The sequence below is a fragment of the Eutrema salsugineum genome, unplaced genomic scaffold (genome assembly GCF_000478725.1).
Source record: "Eutrema salsugineum unplaced genomic scaffold, Eutsalg1_0 scaffold_16, whole genome shotgun sequence".
Classification (NCBI taxonomy): Eukaryota; Viridiplantae; Streptophyta; class Magnoliopsida; order Brassicales; family Brassicaceae; genus Eutrema; species Eutrema salsugineum.
Window position 1 is genome coordinate 5,231,032 of NW_006256858.1, and position 21,852 is coordinate 5,252,883.

A 21,852-nucleotide genomic window follows, 5' to 3' on the forward strand; every position below is an offset into this window, starting at 1 on the left:
AGAGACATGAACTCCTAATCTAGGACCATAGATCGTGCATCAATCCACAACTTAGTCTAGACAATTCTCACCAAGACACAAAAGATACTAGTCCACTTTTTCCGTCATGCAAAACTTAAACAATCTAAATCTCGATTTCAGTCAACTAGCTCTCTACATTCATTAAGTGCAAAATTGAGTTCTCATCAAAGACATCATCCAGGGTAGATGGCGTTTGGCATTAAGAGCTGTTTAAGTGGTGGAGTTAAAGTGTCTCAGATTACCTGATAAATCTGGAGGATGCAAAATATTATGCAAAACCACAAGAGAGATAAGGACCTGTTGATGACCGCAATTTTCAGTCACTTCTTCTTGTCCAATGTTGTTGCAAAATCCTTCCTCCTTTGTTGTGAACAGCTGTTCCCCCCAGACTTAGATCTTTTCCTGGAATCAGAAAAATGATCTACAAAACTCCATAAAATTGAATTCCAGCTTGCCTCAAAGATAAAATCGACCCTCTTAGACTCTCTAAGGTTTTATTTCCTTTCCTTTCTCATTTTTTTTTCTTTTTCGGATTTTTTTTTGAAAGGGAAAATAACCTTTTAGAGAGAGAGAAAGTCTAAGGAACGAAAATGTACCAATGTTTGGCGATTTTTCTGAGGACAAGCTGATTTTTGTCCTTTGTTGAATCCTTCCGGTAGAGTTTCCAGCAAAATTGCAGTTCTTCGTCTTAGTGACTGAAAACTACGTCGTTCATCTTTCTCTCGAATGTTTTTGCACATATCTGCATATAACACAATGGAAAACAAGAGTGCATGTGGTTCGAAAGAGGGTTGGAAAAGGTGGGGAACTAGCTAAAGATAAGCTAGCCATTCAGGCTCAACAAAGAGTGGTAAAAAGGTAAAAGAGTCCTGAATGTATGATTCATTTCCCTGGTCTAATGCTTTAAAGAGAGAGTTAAGTCCATGTTAAGTCCAAATAAAATAGAGCTAGTGTATTCATTCATCTAAATCGAAATCATTCAAATTCCTATGTGGCACTTCGTTATAAATGTGCTTAGCTACCGTCTAGTCTAGTCCCATATCATTAATGAGCATGTCACTAGGAACAGCTTAAAAGCACACAGTCAACTATCATTGATTCATGTCCAACATTTCCTTTAAAACGTATTTTTCACTGTTTTCGAAAAACTTTAAGGAAAATACAAAAAGTGTAGATAATGCAAGACTCATGAAAGAAAACTGGTTAGAAAGGGATGAAATCCTCCCCCAGACTTAGATCACACTGTCCTCAGTGTGAAACAAGTCGAGATTGGATGAGAAAAATGCATAGATAATCGAATTTGGTAAGCCAAAGAGAACTTACCTGGATTTGGGATGCTGGTGGAAATGAACCGGATCCACTCGGAAAGATGTGGGAAGGTTATAAGTGGTGATGGGAGGTGGTGGGAAGTGATGAATGAGGTGTAGTGTGGCTTGGTGAGGTGGAATGAGGTGAAGTTGGTGGTTTGGGGTCGGGTGTCATGTGAACGACCATTGGCCGCGGTCAGACCTCACGCAACCGTGGTGAACCTATGCCTGGCCACCGTCAGAAAGATGCAGCCGTGGTCGAACTAGGCTTGGCCGCAGTTTGGACTCATGTGACCGCAGGGACTTAAATGCGGCATGTTTCTTGCTTCTCCTTGGTTTTTGTTGGGCCGAGCAGTCATGGACCATCCTTCTTTTTGGTTTTTTCGGTTTTTTAATTTTTTTGGCTTTTTTTATTTATAAGAAACACCTGAAACTAATAAAAGAAAAGGATCAATAGAAAAATAAAGAAAAAATCTAAAGAAAACTATACCTAAATGGGTTGCCTCCCATTAAGCACTTCTGTTTTACGTCGTTTAGCTCGACTTTGGTGTAGGACGTGACTTAGTCCAATAAAGAAGACCTTGTCCTAAGACAAGTCTTTTTAGAAATCTCCTTGTTTTGCCTAGCAGGTTTTTCATCACTCCAAAGCTCTTTTTCAAACTCCTCGGTTGCAGGACGTTTTCCTGCTTTGCTGTTGTAAGGGACAACTTCTGTGAAGACATCTTTGTCGATATTAGCAAATGAGATCCTCCGGTTTGGCCAGTCCATTATGGCTCCAGAAGTTGCTAAAAAGAACCATCCGAGAATCACTGGATGTGCTGCGTCTCTTGTTTCCACAATGTAGAAGTCGACAGGCACAATGCAATCTCCTATTCTTAGAGGAATGTCATGGGCTATTCCTTTAGGTGTTGCATTGGAATCATCAGCTAGACGAATCTTCGCCTTAGTCCTGCGCATGTGCTTAATACCAAGTCTCAAAGCAATTGCCTTGGACATCATGTAGAGACAAGCTCCAGAATCACAAAGTACATTGTTAATCATTTCACTTCTAATAGAACAAGAGATGAGAAACTGACATCGACCTTCGATTTTTTGAAGTGTTCGACCAGGTCTACCTCTTCTGGCATGATTGAACAAGTCTTCTATTTCAGGAATGGATTCCTTGCTCTCTCAGAAGTAATGGCCTATCATGAAGTCTTTGCAAGCCCTGGCAAAAGTGATTCATTCGGGCAAGTTTCGAACTACATTATTGAACTCATCAAGCTTTTCTTTGCTGATTTTGTTGGTGTAGTAGCTGCATTCTTCAGGTTTTTGAAGGTGAATTGAGTAAACTGCAGCATCAGGTGATGTCCTGGGAATAGACAGATGTCTGGCTCTCCCAAAGTAGGTTCGGATATCCTCCTTTGTCTCCTTGCTGTACCTAAAGAAAACTTGCAAGCAACCAAGATCCTATAAATCTTCGAAACCTTTATAGAGAGGTGTCGTCTTCACAAACTTGTTGAATTCAATGAGTCTTTCTCTGGAGATTGGTGCTCCTAGTTCAACCAATCTGTCTGGATTGCTTCCTTCCACGAACAGACAATAGTCTTCGTCTTCAAGGTATTGTCCTTCATACTAATCTTCATAAGATAATACTATGCTGCAAGGAAGTACCTCATCTTCTTCTTGAGATGTTTTGGAGCTGTTGGCGTACACTGTTTGTTCGAGAAAAAGGAGTTCTGACCATTCCAGCAGGTGCATCTAACGAACATTGGCCTGTAAGAATAGAGGAAGACTGAGGTGAATCTGACCGATGGTTTACTGCAGGTAGAGAACATACGACCGCGGTGGATGGGCTTATGGCCATGGGTAGAGGACTCACGGCCGCAGCCGGACGGCTGTTGGCCGCGGTCGCAGGAGGTGCGACCGCTGGTGAGGGACTCCGAGGTGGTTTAGTCGTTTCATCTTCTCCTTTACCTTCTAAATGGTTTTTTGGATCTTCACACTCTCTTTCCTCTTCTCTTGGGTCAAGATATTAGATGGGAAGTGTCGAACCATACGTTTTGTGCCCTTGCATAAGCTTTTCAACTTTTTCTTCGACTTCATCAAGAGCATTAGACTACTTTGTCTATGGTTGAGTCAATCTCTTCTGCTTTGTCTCAAACCTTGTGCACTCGATCCCAAATCTCTTCCACGTAGGAATATGTCTGGTTGTTATGATCATTGATAGTTTCTTCTGCTTCATCGAGTTTGATCTCTAAGGCACGGATGTTTCCACTAGCCTTACGAATGTTGACTTCGTTCTCTCCAACTCGTCCTTCAACTGCGTCTATTCTTTCTTTGATAATCTCGGCATCCTTGTTGCCTGAGTCTTGATGGATTTGACTTGAGCATAAAGATCTTCAAGCTTCTTATTGAAGTGATTTGACATGTTGTCAATTCTCTCATGAAGGGTGGCTCTAGAGATGGCTTAAGCTGCGATGAACTGCTTGATTATGGCTTCAAGTTGCTCCAATCGATTACTAAGCTGGACGTTCTCATCCTACTGGAGAATCTGGTGAGGTAGGCGATGCATAGGTGATCTAGGGTTTACCATTTGAGGCGTGTAGGGATCGTCCAGGAATGCTCAATAGTTCGGATTTGAGTTTCAAACTTCATCGAAGAGGTAGTGTATGTATTGCTTTTCTCTGCGTCTGGTGGCTTCAGGGGTGTTGTAAAAACCTCCCTCTTAGTAGGGATTTTGATTTATAGGGTTCATTGCTTCGGGAACTGAAACAAAAAGAGCCGAAAATGGATATAACCTGAAAAGGGTTATAGAGTCGATTTACCAACCTTTCTTAGGGTTTTGCAGAAAAGAAAACGTGTGCCTTCTCCGGCAACAGCGCCAAAAACATGATGTGTGCGGTGAGGGTGTGTCAAGTTTTACCCTAAATGAAACCAATAGCCGCAAGTGCACAGCTGATCGATTATAGTACTTAGGAATCAAATCCACATGGAAGGAAGATCTTTCCTGCAAAAGCTTTCGAAAGAAATATGAAGTAAGGAAGTCTAGAACGAGAAAGGCGATTTTTGTAGGGGTTTTGGTGGTGTCTTTAAAACGTATAAACTAATCTTAATGGAAAAATACAGGAATTAAAATGATCTAATAACTAAACTTAAAGAAAATGACTAAAAATGAGAAAACGGCTAAACCTAAATTGCTTATATGAAAATCGGCTAAGTGAATGAAATACTAGACTAAAAACTTGAATTAAAATCAATGTAAATCTATAGAAAAGAGGCACTGGGTTTTCAGGGAAATTCTCTCCGGAGGATGAACAATTTAAAACATTGCTAAAGATTAAATTTAATAAGATCCTAGCTAAAACTTTTAGAACTCGAGTCACAAATGTGTGAATACGCCATTGTCGTGATCATAATCAACTATCTCTCTCAACCCTGACCAGTAGGTTTCCACTCTGGCACTGGAAGAGAAAAGATATGATATGCTTAAGACTCATCAATATTCACAGCTCTCAAATAAGTAGGTTTCCACTCGTATGGTCGATGCTCTTCCCGAACTAGATCTGGCCTCGAATGAAAACTTTCATGATGCTTCTCTCATGCATTATAAATAAGTTTAGAAGATACAGTTATAGGATTCGGCTTCAATAGCTAATGAAATCTTCATCAAACATATATAGCTTCCATCGAAAATCCCTTAAACCCAACAATAAAACTACTCAGACATGATGAATGAAAACAAAAACATTGTATTAAAAAGCTGAATATGATAGAAGAACAAAGAGGTTCAAGAGATAGATCTCTATCTCCCTAACCTAAAAACTAAGAAAACGAAAGACAAAAACTTAAAAGCTGCAAAAAGAATAAAATTGTATGTGTCTCTCTCGTCTAGGGCTCCTAAAAACATGTATTTATAGTGTCCAAGTCGTCACTTAGGGTTTCTCTAAATGGGGGAATCATTCTGGGCTTGCAAATGGGCTTCAGGGTCGGACAGACTAATCGCCGCGGTCGGGAAGGACGGGACCGTAATGAAATGGCTGTTGGCCGCGGGTAGAAAAGCTTGCCATCTGGTTTACGGGACATCTTGCTCTTCGCGTAACTTTTGATTGAACTGTTAAATGCCAAGCTGTAAAGTGCGCTGGAAAGCTGGTAATTCCATCTTTAAGGTCTTTAAGGTCTCCAAAACCAGACGGTGAGAAGGTCTTCATTTGGGGGTGAACTTCTGACGGGTTGACTCTGAACTGAAATCTGGTCTTCTATCCATTTTGATAAACTTTTTCCTAAGTTTCCTGAAAAGATTCTTGGAACTAGAAATACTAGAAAAATATAATAAAAACACTTGAAAGCAATATAAAAACATAGAAAAAGTATTTCAAAACGATCCATAAAAATGGTCAAAATACGGTGTTATCAGAACCTGTTGAGAAACAAGATCCAAATTTTCCAGCAAGGCCCGGTCGAATCTTTTTATGAAGCTTGAGAGCATTTTAAGGAGCATGAGCGAGATTGCCCACACCACGGATTTACCGGATCAAGCCTTCTGAGCACATTCTATAGAGGATTGCAACCAAAGTACAAACTTTCACTTGACACAGCCACCAATGGAGATTTCTGACAGAAGACAATCGCACAAGGAAGAGCCCTCATCGAAAATCTTGCTCAAGCTAACAGCAATGATTTTCCAAAATATGATCGTTCAACAAAGCTGACCGGAGCAGACAACATACAACAAAGATATTACCGACCTGAAGAACATGATGAGCTAAGTTTTCAAGAGCCGTAATCGTCCAGTCCATGCCTGTGAAATCGCTAATGACATAAAAGATGAAGGATTTTGTGAGACCGATCACAATCCAGCCTTTCAAGAAGAAACCGTGAACTATGTAGGAGCACAAACACCATACCCGAACCTGTTCAACAATGACTTCAATAACAATTTCCGAAATGCCAACTCCATCAATCTCTCCTACCGGAATCCAGATGTAGAGAATCCCCAAGATCAGTACTACCCACTGTAGAAGAAACCATTCCAAAACAGATTTCAAAATGGAAATTTTGGAGGAACTGGAGGCTTCCAGCGGCGACCGCAGTACAACTGCCAAGGCGTAGGATTCAACAATCAACTCGGAGAACAGCAAGGAGCAACAACAAACCAGATAGCTTCGCAAATCAGAAGACTTGAGCAATCAATTCAACAACTTGTCATGAAAAATGAGAAGACATCCAAAGATATAAACACGAAGGTCGATTGTATGTGCAATGATCTAAACAAGAAGTTTGAAGCCCTGTCCACCCACGTCAAGAAACTAGATATTCAAGTCGCCCAGACAGCTGATTCCATGAAGAGGCAGAATGGAGCTCTTCCTGGGAGAGTTGAGGATAATCCTAAAAGGTTATACAATGTTATAACCACATTGTCTGAAAAAGAAACAGCAGCCGATTAAGAAGACAAGGAAACCCCAGTTTCGTGCCTCTCTACAAAGATGTTGATACAAAGCAACCACCTTTCAAGGTATCTCAGCTTTCCCCGCTTCAAAGGCTTACCAAAGCCGATGATCCGAGACGTTTCTCTTTCTAATGTTTCATTTCAGGAATCAAGTTCACAGATTGCCTATGCGACTCTGGAGCCAATGTCAACATCATGTCCAAGACTTTTTGATAACTAGAGGTTTTTAGGCTCTAAATAGGGGTTATCAATCCCTTAGCTGTTGCAGCATAAAGGGTTTATCAGTTCAATGTGTGGTAGACACTAGAATATAAGACAATTTCTTAATTCAAGCAAATGGTGAAGATTGTTTGTGACTAGTGCCTAAAACAAGATTGAAACTAAAACAAAGATTAATGATCAAATAAACAAGTAAGCAATGACAACTAAACAAGATGAGATGATATGAAATGATGGGAGCATGAGATTCTAGACATGATAGTTGGCTAGGGTGCTTTGGTGCTAAACTAGAGGTGCTAATGACAATGATGAGATATGAATCAAATGATTAAGAACTCTAATCTAGATTAATCCTCTCATGAAGGTATTAACCTCTACACTAATCCATTTTCAAACCAAATCATCATTTGTGAAATATGAATCAGTGAGCATTAATAAACAGTTCTAGGAGATCATTCAAGCAAATAACAATACATCATCATGCAGCAAAAGCTTAAACTTCTAATACAGCTCTTTCAGAAATTTCATCAAACACTTTTGGTGCATGAAATTCCCAGAATCTAGATCTCAAGTGATATGCAAGGATCTAGCCTAGAGAACAGCTGTTTAGAGAGATGAATCAATGAATCTAGCCCTAAGCACCCCTAATCTAACACTTTAGCACCCTAACCTACACATCTAGAACCTCATTAAGATGACTACTCACTAATCATACTAGTCTCTTTTAAACCTTTGCAAGTTGAGAAGATTGGCATGATTAATGATGAGAAATGTAGATGGAGAAGATGGATAATGATTGATTTGCAGCTTTAAACACAAAGATCTCTCAAACTCTTTTGATTAGAACCCTTAAAAATCGATATTACTCTTCTAAAAAGGGAGACTTTCACAAAAGAGGCAAGATACAAAAGGAATAAAGCTTAGTCCTTAGGGTAAAATCCTAAAAAACTATATATATATCTTAACACAAACTGGGTCAGCCTGGAACAAGCCGGGTCCTAACCCGGCTTTGATTGGTAAAATGACGAGTGTGCGAGTTGGTCAGGTGCTTCCCACGTCGCATGCCCAAGTCGCACAGCCACAGAAACAGTCTTGTGAGCCTGAAGTCCTTCTATTCATGGAGATTCTTTCTGACAGGATATACTAGCTCATTTTATTTGACCTTAATATTGATATCTAATTTTCTCATCATTGATTTTAGGCAGGCATTGAGATATACATCTAGGACATCTGTTCCCTCATTTTTACCACTCTTTCTTGTCCTAGATGGCCAATTTATCTTTAGCTGGTACCATACCCTTACCCAATCCTTTATCTTCAAACCTCACACATCCCCTCTTTAGTTTATATCAGCAGATATGTGCAAAAACGCCGGAGAGGGAGGAACGACACAGTTTTTAGTCACCCAAAGGGAAGGCTAAAAGAGATTTGGAAGGGAGGTACATCGGCAATGTTAAGCCATTTCAAAAGGCTTGCTCTTAGCGGTTATTTTTCATGTCCTCTAAGACTCTATATTTAAAGGTCTTTCCCCTTTATTAAAAAAAATAGAGAAGAAAAAGAATAAAAGGGAAAGAAACAATAGCCTAAAGTCTTAGATGACCGAAATTTTTTGAAGTAAAAGGCGATTAGTATGCATCTATGATGTGGTCATCTACCCATCAAACGATCACAAAGAGACCCCAATGACCTTAGACGAACCAGACGGCCCATCCGAAGCCGAAAGATTCCTTATAGAAACTAAATCGAAGAAAACAATGGAGCATAAAGGCGAGCCCAACAGAACTAGAGGTGAAAACTTGGAGTTTCACCAACCAAATGTCATCAATGGAGGATATGATCGTGCCAAAACACTTTTGGGTCGACCCAGAAATGAAGTTACCCAAGAATCAACTCAAACTCTTGGCCAAAGCATGTTCAAGCCACCCAAGAAGACCCATACGCCTTATTCAGCACTGATGAAGTCCGAGATCAACTGTTCCAGCTCGACCAACACTTGTATTACAATTCTATCTCACCTAGTGAACGCCACAAAGTGGAATCAGTCCATGTGATGACCAACTTCTACAATTTGGATATACGTGCCGTAATTGGAGGTTGCCTATAGAACCCGGAGGATTTAAGCTGTGAACTGACTTGTTACGGATTGGTGATTCATCATAAAATCAGAGACAATTGGAATCAAACCAATACCGGTTATGGTTGGGAAGTTATTCACTTTACAATTTGGAAGTTCTGTTTTAGACCCAATTGCGCACCTAGGCCGAAGATTGTACTCTACAGCCCGACTCATCCACGTTCTCAGCCCAAAGTACTTGGAGAATATTGTTCGGTCTTTCCTGGATTCAACAAGCTCAAGATCCGGAGATTTTCCCATTGGGTCCTCAAGTTACACCCAATTTCCCAAAACGGGTTAACTTGGTTCCGTTTATGGCAGGTCCGAGCTCTGACTGGTTTAGTTTGCTATCTACAAGAGTTTGGCGCCCATGAGAGACCCTAAGGCAACTAAGGAAGCTTAGAAACACCTTCCCATGCACCAGCACCCACAGGATCAGGCGGATCCTCTTACAAGCTTACTTTTCTTATATGGCCGCATTCACACTTGGTGCCATAAATCACCAACAGCACTTTTCCTATGAATGCTAAGACTTGGAAGTGTTTTATGAAGATCAGAATGTTCCAGAAAAGCTCAATTATACCCTAAAATCAAAGGCGTCATCACATTTTCATATTTGGCCGAGATTCTCTCATTTAGAGCCTAACGGCTAGTTTTTGATTAGCTTTGATTTGTTTCTTTGTGGTTTAGTCCATTGTAAAAACTCACCTTTCAATCCAGAAGTATACTTAGTATTCTTATTTTCTTTCAAAGTGTTTCTTTGCAAAGATTGTTCTTTTCTTTAGAATTAAGTGTGTGATTCACTTAGCTCTATAGAAGCTGCGACCTAACTTGTTTATGTGATTCAAACAACCTATTTTGTTCATAGATTGAGAGAGTCAATCATCCCCCATCGATTGAGAGAGTCAATCATCCCATAATCACCCCATCTCTACCATCTATTCCACCTTCCGCCAACAACTTTGTGAAGACTTGACGTGATTCCAATCTTATATCTTTGGTATCAGAGCACAATTTTCTATCAAGGTGTTTTTGTTCTTTATCTTTTGTTTTCTTTATTTCATCTTTCATAAAAAAAAATAGTTCATTGTTTTCCTTGTTTCTATTTCTCATAATATCTTAAAATCTATAAAACGTTCTTTTTTGTTTCACCGATTTTGTTTATGTTTCTCATTGTTTTGTTATTTGTATTCTCATAAATTTTTTTTTTGTTTTGTTCTTCATTGATTTTGTTATTTTCTTCTCTCATAAACTAAAAACCAAATAAAAAGCTTGATGACTCTTCTCTTTCTGTTTTGTTTCTTTGTTCCAGCTATTTAAATTTTCGTTTCACAAAAAGAAAACCACAAAAAAAATATTTGTTGCTTTTGTTGTTTTCCTTTTGTTATAAACTCGAAAAAAATCCTTTTGTTATTTGAGTTTTCCAAATTTGTTAGTCAAAAAAAAAATTGCTTTTATTTGTTTCGATTCTTTAAGAAAAAACTCAGAAAAGAAAAAAAACATTTCCTTTCTGTTATTTAAATTTTTGAATTCTTTTTTTAGTAAAAAAAACAAAGATAATCATTTCCATTTATATGTTCTGTATTCTTTCCTTTTGTACTGATTTAGACATAATACGGCCTCTTCCTTTTGCTTATGCGAGGTACGAACTTTAGAGGCAGCAATGGGAGATTCAGAAGAAGATAATCCTTACCAAAAGGATTTTGAAGGAAATTGGAGCCAAGAGAAAGATCTTTAGCAAGGCATGAGCACATATGAGTCCGACCAGGAAGCTGATTATGAATCTCCACCATGACTAGGACATGATTATTCAAGCTATGGAGATGAGATAGATGGTGAAGGAGTTGATCCTGAACTACCAGATGGCTACTCGTTCAGTTTACGTAACCCCAAGCCATATATTCCTCAAGCAACAACAACTTGGAGCCAGCCAAGTTTACAATTTTATAAGAATTCTTATGGAGAAGATACAGATGAAGAATCAGCTGATGATTCATATATGGAGTACTAACACACACCACGACAAGAGCAGCGTTGCTACATCATGGTACCATGTCCAACACGAGCCAATACCATCTCAGCTGTGACAAAAAAACTGACTAGAAAGAGAAGTAGTTACAACTCCAATTCTCTTATATATCTTTTCAGGTCGTAGCAAGGATCTCAACGAAAGCAACATGAAGAAGTGGCTGCGCGTAAACCACATCCCCAAGGAGAAGAAACTGTCACATGCCCTAATTAAGTGCCCTAGTTGGTGATGCCTATACTTGGTCGCTTAAAGAAAACACTCACACCTGAAAACCAGTGTCTGATTGGGGAGATCTAAAAGCAAGGATGTACCGAGAGTTTGTGAAGAAGCACAAAACTGGCAGCAGCATCCCACCAAAGCCCACACAATACACCACACCAAGGAGAGTGATGATAACACCGCGGTTGCACACTGCTCAGCCTGAGCAACACAACACGAAGAGGTGCCCACAAGTTGCAACTCACATGCAGAGTTCAATACCAAAAGGTGAGCTGCAAGACAAATCTCAAGGTAAGACCTCTAACTCGTTGAAATTAAATGAGCGAGTGTGTTATAGATGCCATAAGAGAGGTCACTTTGCTGCTGTTTGCCCTGAAAAACAAGTAATTAAAATTGTTACACCTAAATATAATTAAATTCAAATGAATTAAGCACTTGTTTTGTTCAGCCTAGTTTTGAGATTTTCAATTCATGATTAATGCACTTGTCTTTGCCAAAGGTTTTTGATGCAAGGCAGCACTATGAAGAGATCAAGACGTGCCAGTCTGCCCCTGAAAAAGTTGAAATTGTGACCAGCTTCATTACAATACAAGAAGAGCCACCAGATTTCACATTGACAACTAAGAGTTTTGAGACTCTTAAGGAGGTTATAAATCCCCTTAATCAGTTATAGCATAAAGGGTTATCAATCCAACAATGTGGTTTAGACACTTATCTATGAGATAGTTTCTTAATTCAAGCAATATGAGTGATTTGGTTGGTAACAAGTGCTTAAAATTAAAACTAAACTAGAAAATACCAAGTGATTAAAGTATATTAAAGCAAGCAATAACAATAAACAGGTGATGATGATATGAATATGATGAGGAAAGACCTTAGAAGAGATAGATGGTTAGGGGGCTTTAATGCTAAACTAGAGAGCTAAATGAACAAACAATCAAGCAAAACCATTTAACATAGACTCTTAAGTAAAATAATCCTCTCATGAAGGCATTAAACTTCTATGCTAATCCTCTTTCATACCAAATTTCCATTTGAGAAGCATGAATTAACAAGTATTAGGAATCAGACTAATAAGTCATTTAAGCATTAAACAATCACTCTGATGGGCTTGCGGGCCTAGGGTTTGTTTTTAACAAGCCCGTTGGTCCTCAAAAAGTTTTAAATTTTATAAAACCCTAGTGTCTGCAAGTGCAGAGATGTACGTTGTAGGACTTAGGGTGTCAATACACAGGGAGGATGTCTAATCTGCAAGAAACAATAAACTGGGAAAGTAAGCAAAGTCATAAACTCATGGGATTTGGGGTTGTTGGTTAAGAATCCTAAACTAAACCTAATCTAATATTCACAAGTAACAAGATGCAATGAAAATGAATTGTTAAAAGACTATCTTAAGCATATCGACTCAAACTATAGACTCTAAACTCATAGGTGGCGATTTAGACTTCTCCAGTTTACTCTAATCGATGTTTGGTGGCATTTCTAATTAGCTTCCGGGCGATTTATCTTCATCTGTTTCTGGGATCTGCATGGAACAAGAATAGACATTTGTATGATAACCAACTCTCGCCATCTTAATAGACTAATCACTCAGATCTGACAATTAACTCTCGCTCTCATGCCAGAACTAAGATCATGCATTAAATATTGAATTCTTCTGCTCACATCTTCTCTACAGGTAGCTATCGACTCCTATAGCGACTATGTTCTTCTGAAGCTAGGTATGGATGATCTGATATAGCACTCTCGTGGCTCTGATCGATCTTAAGTTCAGAGAATACGTCATGAATCTACTCTCATGCAATATGAACAACTTAGAAGAGATGAGATCCAGAATATGGTTTAGAAACTTAGAAATCCTAATCGATATGCTTGTCTATCGAAATCTCTTCAAACAACTTGACTCTCTGGGACAAATCTACATGATGCAAGGAATGATTAAAGACATAAAAGAGTGCAAAAGATGAAACAGAAAAGTTAATTAGATAGAAAGGAGAAAAAACAATGGATCAGGGGAAGAATCCCCATCTCCATCGCCTAACCTTAGAAAACAAAGTTTGGTGGCTCAAGATCTCATTACAGGAGCACACACCCGTTTAGAGCTGCTAAGAAATATAGTTATAGGTCCCAAGGTATTCCAGGTCTCATTTAGGGCTTCTATGAAGAGGAATGGCTAAGTGGGCTTTGATGTTGGGCCTTGTGGCTCGTCGTTAGGTCCATTGATAACACCGTATTTTTACCACTTTTATGGATCATAATTATGTCTTATGCAGGTGTTTTAACTCTGTTTTCAATGGTTTTTAAAGTGTTTTCAATGTTTTAGAGTTTCAAAAGACTTTTCAGGAAACTTGGGCAAAAGATATGCAATTTGGAACAAATGAGCAATTTTGGATAAATGCAAACCGTCAGAAGTATGTCAAGGGATGAAGACTTTTTCACCGTCCGATCACCCTCAAAATTTGAGACAACATAGAGGATCGAACCAGCTTTCTAATGCACTTGGTTTGGAGACAACCCAACGGTTAGATCTTCAGATACTCCCGATGCAAGAATGAAAGAAAATGCAGTTCCAGAAGAGAGCCATGTGCCGGGACCGCGGCCAACATCTGTTTTCGTGCGGGAAGAGCCACCGCGACCGCGGACATTAGTCGTTCACTTTCCAGACGACTTAATTAAAGCCCAGATCGATTCCTTTCGTTATTTTTGAAGCCCTAAGTGTCTAGAACCACCCTAGAAGCTATAAATATCCCCTTTAGGTCATTCCTAAAGGTGTGTAGACAACATAAGATAGAAAGAGAGAGAGATTTCGTGTAACCCTAGAGAGAAGGAGCCGCTTCAGGAGAGACTATCGCACCTCCTTCTGCTTCTCCGTTCTTCATTCTTCTTCCCTGTTCTTTTTAATTTCCTGCACTTTCAATTTCGTTTATGATGATTGTTTACAATATGTTTGAGTAGTTACCCAGTTGGGTTTAAAGGGATTTTTCAAAGGGAATTTCGTGTGTCTTTGCTTATGAATCGATAGATTTAGGATTTATAATCTTCTAGATGTTCTTGGTTTGCCTTTAATCTTACTGCGTGATTCTTTGCTGGCCATTTAGAAGCCGATCTGATATGATATGTTGCGAAAGTTTTCATTGATTATCTGAACTAGGGTGAAACGAGCAATTATTCTATAGGAGTGGAAACCTACCTGTAGTTGAGTTGTGAATGTTGATGAGTCTTGTTCTGCTATTGCAACTTCTCCCTTCCAGGATCAGTGTGGAAACCAACTGATCAGGGTTGCGAGAGATAGTTGTTTAGTGCTGCGAAAGTAGGCTATTCATACTTCCGTGCCTCGAGTTCTAGAACATACGTAGTTGATTACCTTTATCACTTGTTTAAAATCGACATAGCTTAGTCCATGAACCCCTGCGAATCCCCCTTGATGCCCAACTTTTGTCTTTAATTGCTTACTACCTTCCTTCGATTTCCATTCTACATTTATTCGCTTATTACTTGCTTTCATTCATAATCGATTTTTACTTGCTTGCATTTGCTTTTGTTTTTAATTGCTTTTACTTGCTTTGCTTTTCAGTTTAGATTTCGTGACAACCAAAAACCCAAAACCAAAAACCAAACCTGTTTAGTTCTAGTCTGATTTAAGCATTGCCGTGAATTCGTACTGAAACAACTAAGTGTCTGTGGATCGATACCCTAAGTACTACAGCACACATCTGTGCACTTGCAGACATTTAGGGGTTATAAATTGAAAACCTGAAGCTTAGTAAAACGAAAAAAACAAACCCCGCGTTTACAACCGCATCAAGTTTTTGGCGCCGTTGCCGGGGACTTTGATTTGTTTCGTTGCGAATCCCAGCTTAAATCCATTAGAACACTTGTTTACTTTTAGTTTTTCTTTTAATTTTTTCAGGTTTCTCTGCGATGAGAGACCGGGAACATATTCCCGGAACTTTTGGTGATCCACCATATCGTGTGGATGGTGATCCGATCGACGACGATGAATTGACTGATGATGAGTTTGAAGAACCGATCTATGATGACAATGAGCTAGTCGGATCGGCAAAACATGAAGATGATGATGAACTGATTGGAAGTTTCGATTCACTCAAAAAGTTTATGGGAGATCGAAGAGCTATTCAACCAGCCTTACCAGAGGATGGCAAAACCGAAATCAAGGTACCATATATCCATTTAGTTCAACAAAATTAATTCCATGGTTACAATTCCGAACACCCGATTGACCATATCGAGACGTTTGAAGAATTATGTGCAACCATTACAGCAAATGGGGATTACCACAAGTGTAGTATTTTCCCATTCTCTTTGAGAGACAATGTCAGCAAGTGGCTAAAATCTTTAGAACCTGCTTCACTAAAAACATGGGCAGCGTGTAGAACTGCTTTCCTAAATTGTTTTTATACTAGAAATCGTTCAAATCTCTTAAGGAACAAGATAAGAACTTTTAAACAAAAAGAAGATGAAGATCTTTTAGATACCTTGGAAAGATTTAGGGAATACCAAAGAAATTGTCAACACCATGGATATACCGACGAATACCTGCTGGGTATCTTCTATCGAGGTATTACTGCAGAGTTGCGACACTCTTTCGCCACAGCAAGTAATGGAGACTTCTCAACTAGATCTGTAGAAGATGCTCATGTTTTCATCAAAAATTTCGCAAACAGCATCCGTAATCAAGCAACCTTTGGTAATTCTACACTTCCTGAGAAGAAAGAAGAGATCTCAGAAGTTATAAAGTGTCTCCATCACATAATGAGTCATCTTGTATTGCAACAACCAAATAAGGTACACAATACGTGTAATTTTGATGGTTGGGACAACCCAATGGATTCTTATGATCAAGAGATGATGAACACTGCAGCAGTCTATCAAATTAAAGATTTTCCATTCGTTTCTAATCACCGTGGGTCCATTCATCTGGACCGCGACCAAGCAAACTTTCACCGCGGTCGTGCTGGTTCTGACCGCAGCCAACACTCGTTTCACCGCGGTCGTGTTCAACCTGACGGTGGGAAACCATCTTCCGAACTTGTCTAGATATAACCTTCCGGACTAATCTTGGCTATTCAATCTAATCCTGTTCCATATCTTGTTTTCCCTCTTCTGAAGCTGAAAATCTAAACAAAAGAATTCTAGAGCTTGAAAAATCTAGGTCTCAAGAAATTAGTGATCTTAGATCTGAAGTAAAAATGATGCAAGAAGATTTCAGTGAAAAATTTTCCACCCTCTTTAGTCTAATGATCAAAACTAATTCTAAAAACATAGATAATTCAGAGGAGGAGCCAAGTGAAACGTCTTTCGAAAACTCAAGTGAAGCAGATCCCTCCGATCATGTGAAAGCTATCACACTTAGGTGTGGATTAGCTTACAAAGAGCCTGAATTTCCTAAAGATCCCGAAGATGAAGAAAAGGGTAAGGAAAAGGAACAAGAAAGAGAAAAAGTCACGGTAGAAGATGCTGAAAAAGAAGTGGTAAGAGAGAAGGATGGAGAAGAAGTAAGAGAAGATACATCGTGGGAAATCCTCGGAGAAGACCCGATCCCTCCTCCACCAACTCGTGTCTATAAACCTAAACCTCCATATCCTAGAGCCTTAAGAGCCCCTAAGAAAGAGAAAGAAAAAGCTAAGCTGAAAGAGTTGATCGATCAATTAAATGTGAGATTACCTTTCGTAGAAGCTTGTGCTATGATTCTTACTTTAAGAAAATAAATGAAAGGTATTCTAACAAATTCTTTAACTCTTGAAGAAGGCGTTATGATGATAACCCATGAATGTAGTTCTATACTGCAAAGCCGAATCCCTGAAAAGAAAAACGATCCTGGAAGCTTCGTGCTTTCATGCGCCATCAATGATGTAGCTTTTGAGCGTGCTCTCTGTGATTTAGGATCTAGCATAAACATGATGCCTCTTTCAGTAGCAAAACGTTTAGGACACCACACTTTCCAGCCCACTAAAATTTCTTTAGTATTAGCTGATCGTTCTGTTAGACAACCTGTAGGTATCTTAATTGATGTTCCCGTAGAAATCCAAAAATGTTCCATCCCCACCGATTTCGTAGTTTTAGAACTAGAAAGCAAACCTAAGGACCCACTTATTCTTGGACGACCATTCCTATCTACAGCCGGAGCTATAATAAATGTTCCTGAAGGAAAAATTGACCTTCATCTAGCCAGTCTAGTTATGCAATTTGACATGAACAAAAGTTTTGATAAACCGACTTTGGATGGCAAAATTTGTTGGATTGATGAGTTAGACGGAATTATTGAGGAAGTCTATGAATATCTGCTTCTAGATGACCCTTTAAGTGTCACGCTTTCACCCGCAAAAGATGAACGCAACTTCCTTGAAGAAATTTCGAGTGAATGCGCACGTATGCTTGATAAGTCCGAAACTTATAGGAAACCTCTAAACTATCTACACCTCCTAAAGGCACTGCTGCAGCAATTAATGATCCTTGGATCGAGCTTAAAGCCCCTAAAGTCGAGCTTAAACCTCTGCCCGTCGGACTTAAGTACGCTTTCCTTGGACAAATTCTACTTATCCTGTCATTATAAACTCTGGTTTGACAAAAGAAGAAACCACAATGTTGTTGACTGAGCTGAGAAAGCATAGAAAAGCCTTAGGATATTCACTTGATGACATACCTGGAATTTCTCCATATCTTTGTATGCACAAGATAAATCTAGAGGATAATGCTAAAAACTCAATCGAAAGTCAAAGGAGATTGAACCCTAATCTCATGGATGTTGTCAAGAAGGAGATTATGAAGCTTTTAGAAGCTGGAATAATCTTTCCTATATCATATAGCACTTGGGTTAGCCCAGTTCATGTTGTCCCGAAGAAAGGAGGAGTCACTGTCATTAAAAACGATAAGGATGAAATGATCGCTACAAGAACAGTAACTGGGCATCGTATGTGCATCGATTACCGAAAACTGAATGCAGCAACTAGGAAAGATCATTTTCCACTTCCCTTCATAGATCAAATGCTAGAAAGGTTAGCTAATCACCCATACTATTGCTTCCTTGATGGATACTCCGGAATTTTCCAAACTCCTATTCGCCCAGAGGATCAAGAAAAAACGACATTAACTTGTCCATATGGCACGTTCGCTTACCGACGTATGCCTTTTGGATTGTGTAATGCACCTGGTATCTTCCAGCGTTGCATGATGTCGATCTTCATAGACTTTATCGAAGATTTCATGGAAGTTTTCATGGATGATTTCTCTGTCTATGGATATTCTTTTGAAAAAAGCTTAGCCAATCTTGGTAAAGTTCTGCAAAGATGTGAAGATAAACACTTAGTATTAAATTGGGAAAAATGTCACTTCATGGTACGAGACGGAATCGTGCTTGGGCACAGAATTTTGGGAAATGGAATTGAAGTTGACAAAGCTAAAATCAAAGTCATGACCAGCCTACAACCGCCCACAAACGTAAAAGGCATTCGTAGTTTCTTAGGACACGCAGGATTCTATAGGCGTTTCATAAAAGATTTTTCTCAAATAGCTAGATCTCTTACGCGTTTGCTTTGCAAGGAAACGAACTTCGAGTTCGATGATGAGTGCTTAGCCGCATTTCATAAGATCAAAGAAGCCCTGTCTCCGCTCTTGTCGTGCAAGCACCTGATTGGGAACTCCCATTCAAAATCATGTGCGATGCTAGTGACTATGCAGTCGGAGCAGTGCCTGGCCAACGAAAAGATAAGAAACTGCATGTAATCTACTACACAAGCAGAACTCTTGACGAAGCTCAATGCAATTATGCTACAACAGAGAAAGAACTTCTAGCTGGTGTATTTGCATTTGAGAAATTTCGTTCTTATCTCGTAGGTTCTAAGGTTATAGTTCATACTGATCATGCTGCAATCAAGTATTTAATATCTAAGAAAGACGCTAAACCTCAGTTGATAAGATGGATCCTCCTACTGCAAGAATTCGACATCGAAATTCGAGATCAGAAAGGAGCAGATAATGGAGTTGCAGACCATCTTTCACGAATTCGAGTTGAAGAAAGATTGTCTTTGAATGATAGTTTGCCAGAAATAAACATCTATGCAATAGATACTACCCCCACCAATGACAATACCGCACCACCACGTCAACTCATACGAAGAGCAAATGCTTTCAACACCCCATGGTTTAGGCACATAGCAAATTACCTAGCAGCTGATGTAGAACCACCACAATTCTTTTGGGTATAGGAAGAAAAAGTTTCTGAAAGACGTAAGACATTATTTTTGGGATGAACCCTATCTCTACAAGGGATGCGCTGATGGGTTTTTCCGAAGATGCGTGGCTGAAGAAGAGATGGAAGGAATTTTATTCGGATGCCATAGCTCGTCTTACGCAGGACATTTCACAACCTTCAAAACCGCTTCAAATATCGTACAAGCTCGTTTTTGGTGGCCTACTTTGTTCAAAGATACTCAAGCTTATATATCGTGATGCGATAAATGCCAAAGGATGGGGAACATAAGCAAAAGGAATGAGATGCCTCAAAATTTTATTCTCGAAGTCAAAATTTTCGATGTCTGGGGAATAGATTTTATGGGACCATTTCCTACTTCGTTTGGAAACCATTACATCTTAGTAGCAGTAGACTACGTCTCTAAGTGGGTTGAAGCAGTCGCTAGCCCCACCAATGATGCGAAAGTCGTCATGAAACTGTTCAAATCTGTAATATTCCCGCATTTTGGAGTCCCTAGAATTGTGATAAGCGACGGAGGATGCATTTCATCAACAGAGTTTTCGAGAATCTTCTTAGAAAGAATGTAGTTACACATAAAGTTGTTTCTCCATACCATCCCCAAACCAGTGGTCAAGTAGAAATCTCAAACAGAGAAATCAAGTCGATTTTGCAGAAAACTATTGCAGTTCATCCCAAGGATTGGTCTACCAAGCTTGACGACGCACTATGGGCATATCGAACAGCTTTCAAGACACCGTTAGGAACAACACCATTCAATCTAGTTTACGGAAAACCATGTCACATTCCAGTAGAGTATAAAGCGCAATGGGCTATCAAGGAGATGAACATGAATCTGAAAACAGCTGGAGAAACAAGACTACTTCAACTTCATGAGTTAGAATAAATCCGACACAATGCTTACGAAAACTTGAAGATCTACAAGGAGAAGACTAAAGCATATCATGATAAGAAGATTATCCATAGAACTTTTGCTCTTAACGATAAAGTTATTCTTTTCAATTCTCGTCTTAAGCTTTTTCCAGGAAAACTACGATCAAGATGGTCTGGACCCTTCACGATAAAGGAAGTCAAGCCATACGGAGCCATTGTTCTGTGGGACAAAACCGGAAATTCATTTACAGTGAATGGACAGCCTGTAAAGCCATATCTGGCTGAAGAAAGAGAAGACGAAAGAGAAGTGACGTTTTTGATTGATCCATCATCGGCCAAGGATGAGATCAAGGAGTGTCACGACCCCGGTTAAGTCTAATCAAGCAACAATGTCAAGCTAACGACTTGAAACAAGCGCTTAGTGGGAGGCAACCCACTTGGTATTTTATCTATTTCCCTTTGACCTTTATTTTATATTTCTATTGCTTTGTTTTTGTTTCATTTAATTTCAGATTTTCAATAAGGAAGAACAAATACAAAAGACAAGCAGCACTCTCCAGCACGATAAGTTCACTTAAACATTTCAACTTTTCTATTTTATTTACCATTCTTTCGAAGATTTATCACACTGAGGACAGTGTGAAATAAGTCTGGGGGAGGATGTTCATCCGTTACTTATGAAATTTGATTTGTTTTGAGTTTGTTTTGGACACATAAAAAGTTTTCAAAAAGTTTTTCAAAATGTTTTACATAAAATTTTTCAAAAATCGTTTTCAAAATGTTTTCAAAAAGGTTTTCAAACCAGGAACACAATAAACAATACTATGATGATTCAGAACAGTGTGCTTCTACGCTATTTCCTCGGTTTTTGCTCTTTTTTTGATTTAGGCCTAGACTAAGCGGTAGATAGAATACCTGCATTACGAAATCCCACCAGAGGACTTCTATTTATGGAGATTCTTTCTGACATGATATACTAGCTCATTCTATCTGGACTTAATTTTGACTTAATTTTCTCATTGAAGCATTAGATCAGGGAAACGAATCATACATTCAGGACTCCTTTATCCTTTTACCACTCTTTGTTGATCCTGAATGGCTAGTATACCTTTAGCTAGTTCCCCACCAAACCTAACCTCTTTCAAACCACATGCATTCTTGTTTTTCATTGTTATATATGCAGATATGTGCAAAAACGTCAGAGAAAAAGAGGATCAACGCAGTTTTCAGTCACTAAAGACAAAGACCTGCGATTTCATTGGAATGATTTCACAAAAGGAGAAAACTCAGTTTGCCTTGGAAAAACTTCAAAATCTTGGTACAATTTTGTCCCTTAGACTCTCTCTCTCTATAAAAGGTTGTTTCCTATAAATAAAAAAAAAAAAAATAATCGAAAAAAAAAAATAGAAATAG

General features: G+C 39.0%; 1 non-coding gene across 1 annotated transcript; it reads right to left on the reverse strand.

Annotated features, from left to right (window-relative positions):
* Positions 1-15,772: 15,772 nt before the first annotated feature.
* Positions 15,773-15,880, reverse strand: LOC112087936. The gene has a single exon (XR_002900341.1). It is a non-coding gene; the product is annotated as a small nucleolar RNA R71 (small nucleolar RNA).
* Positions 15,881-21,852: the final 5,972 nt, after the last annotated feature.